This window comes from Astatotilapia calliptera, chromosome 12 (genome assembly GCF_900246225.1).
Source record: "Astatotilapia calliptera chromosome 12, fAstCal1.2, whole genome shotgun sequence".
NCBI lineage: Eukaryota > Metazoa > Chordata > Actinopteri > Cichliformes > Cichlidae > Astatotilapia > Astatotilapia calliptera.
In genome coordinates, this window is record NC_039313.1 from 38109960 (window position 1) to 38112896 (window position 2937).

A 2937-nucleotide genomic window follows, 5' to 3' on the forward strand; every position below is an offset into this window, starting at 1 on the left:
CTAAATCCCTTCTGGATTGAGATCTGTCGGCGCTAACCGGGTTTACACACTATTTTAAAGGAAAATCTCAATATCAATGTAATTTAGCGCTAGATGGAATGCAGTGTTTCATATTCACCTTACTGTGGCACTGCGTTTTGAATTCGGTTCATCCTGTCCTGGCGCCGTGGGGCCTGTATAAGACGCTGACCGGAGATCGAATGGTCCCGGTTTTTCTCCTTTACTGTGCACAGGTTTTTTCCAGCGCAGGCAACACGACGTCAGGATCGATGAAGACCGTCTGTGGAAAACTAGACGTTAAAAATAACAGTTAGTTATCCGGCTACGAAGGACCAATTAAATGTCAGGGGTAGACATTTGTTCAAACACAAGTAAGATTAATAAGACACTGCAGACCGACTCAGAGAGTATAAGAACGTGCGCACGGGTGAATGTCTCTGAGGAACACACACACCGAGCACAGGCTGCTTGCTTTATTTATAGGCCAACATGGGTTACATAGTACTTCCTCTTTTAACAGAAAGGGGAGAGTTCAGGCATTATCTCAGCTATCTAACCTCTGCACACAAACTGAAAATAACGACACAGAAGTATATCATGCTTATCTGACATCACAGACACTGAAGTAAAGAATGCATCGTTATATCATGTTTTGTCAAACATCTCAGACACTGAAGTAAGGAATGCATTATGCTCTCTTTAACAATAAGCTTGGTTATGTGAAAATATATGATCACTTGATTATATTGTATTTCATAAAAATCCTCTTACAAACTGTTTAAAACTGACTAATTTATTCATACACTTGAGCATAAACACACGCACAGTAAATGGCCTGTATTTGTACAGCGCTTTACTTAGTCCCCAAGGACCCCAAAGAGCTTTACTCTACATTCAGTCATTCACACATTCACACACACATTCACACACTGGTAATGGCAAGCTACATTGTAGCCACAGCTGCCCTGGGGCGCACTGACAGAACATTGCAGAACCTTCAGCACCTCGTATGAAAAATATTTGACTGTGTGTATGCTTTTAGCACTGTTTGGATTTGAGAAAATTTAAAATAAATCGAAATTTGCTTTTAGAAGTTGTTTTATAAAGTTCAGTGGTATATTATGCATACAATAGGACATCTATTTAGATTTACATCTTCCACAGGAAAAACTGCACATTACTGAAACTTAGTATACTGGACTTTGTTGTTGTCCCACACAGGTTCAATTTCGAGTGGTAGATGGCTCAGTGCTCAGTCAACCAAGATTTTATGATAGTGGGCACAATGAGATAGATAAGCTGCTTGTAAACAGTACTTTTATGCTCTTTTTTTTCCATTTGGATAAGAAAAAAAGAACCAGGAAACAAAGGCAAACAAATAATCTGTGCCTTTATCCCAGATTCACATTATAGGAACAGCTGCTCAATGACCACTGTAGTCTTTGCTTACTGCACTTTTATCTAGATCTATGCAAAGTGATCCACTACACCTACTTTTACAGTTAAATCATTTTATGAGCAATGATGCCATTTTAATCTGAGTTTCTACTCAAATACAATCAGTAAAGAAAAACACAGTCTGTGACGTTTGTTTTGAAGGAAAAGGTATTCCCTGCAAATGTTTATCTGTGTGAGACTATTCAGAAAACAGTCATTTTGTTTTATAGGTGAGACACTTGGCCTCTTTTTTCCTTGTTCTACGTTTGTCTTTTGTCCGATTACTCTGGAAGACAAGATGGAAAACTGATATTCTCATGTTAAAAATATAGAAAAAAGATTTTATCACCCATAAATGTTAACTTCTCATGCCTCTAAGCACAAGCAGGAGCAGAAGTGCCCTCTGCAGTTTGTGTGTGGAAGTGCAAAAGCTTACAGCACCTGATATTCCCAGGCGGTCTCCCATCCAAGTACTGACCAGGCCCGCCCCTCCTTAGCTTCCGAGATCAGACGAGATCAGACGTGTTCAGGGTGGTATGGCCGTAAGCGAGGTAAATGCGCTATAAAAGACCTTTTATACTTGGCAAATGTCACAAAGTTTGATATGTATTATTGTGCTAAACTTCATATGTTACAGCGACAACATGCAAACCTTCGTTATTAACTGCAGCTTCAAATTGAGCTCCAAAAATGCTTTTCCCGCAGTAACATCACGATAAGAAGACATGTTCGTTGATTACAGCACAGTGTTAAAGTGACAGAGAGAAAACAGTGTGTTGGGTCGATTTGGAAGTCCAACATTTTTGTCGTTTGGACATTTTAACTTAAATATAGAAAACAAAAACGTAAGCATGTATGTGTCATTACAGCATGTATAAAAACGCCTTTTCTGAGCTGACCTTTCGCTTACGGCCATACCACCCTGAACACGCCCGATCTCGTCTGATCTCGGAAGCTAAGCAGGGTCGGGCCTCGTCAGTACTTGGATGGGAGACCGCCTGGGAATAGCAGGTGCTGTAAGCTTTCGCACTTCCACACACAAACTGCAGAGGGCGCCGCTGCTCACTCAGTGGAGGCAGCTTGAGGAAAAGCTTCATGACAACGCTCCTGATTGCATTTCGCTTTTGTGCAAAAAAAAAAACAACAAGAACGAAATATTTAGGAAATACACAAACTTATTTATTCTGTAAATGTAGAGAATGTCTACGGCTAGTCCGTCTGGGCTCAGTAGTGAGGAACTTGTTAACCTTGTAGCGTGCAGCGGGCAGTGTCAACCTGACACTCTTGTGCAACGAGTTTTAACTCTTCTTGGCTGCCGACTGCGGCCCCGAAGAATACTGAATAAATGCGCATCAGTGTGCTACCCTGAGCAGGGAACACGATATCATGGTGTGCCGTTACGGGTGCATGTCTGATGCAAGGGCGTGAACACCTTTCTCATATCACCACTCTGAAGACCGATGGGCGTTGTCAACAGGTTTACTGACATTCAAAAGGGTA

At 41.2% G+C, this 2937-nt stretch overlaps 2 non-coding genes across 2 annotated transcripts; one reads left to right on the forward strand and one right to left on the reverse strand.

The window, feature by feature from the left end:
• Positions 1-1866: 1866 nt before the first annotated feature.
• On the reverse strand, positions 1867-1985 carry LOC113034441 (5S ribosomal RNA). The gene has a single exon (XR_003274185.1). It is a non-coding gene; the product is annotated as a 5S ribosomal RNA (ribosomal RNA).
• Positions 1986-2341: 356 nt separating this feature from the next.
• Positions 2342-2460, forward strand: LOC113034438 (5S ribosomal RNA). Its single transcript, XR_003274182.1, has one exon. It is a non-coding gene; the product is annotated as a 5S ribosomal RNA (ribosomal RNA).
• Positions 2461-2937: the final 477 nt, after the last annotated feature.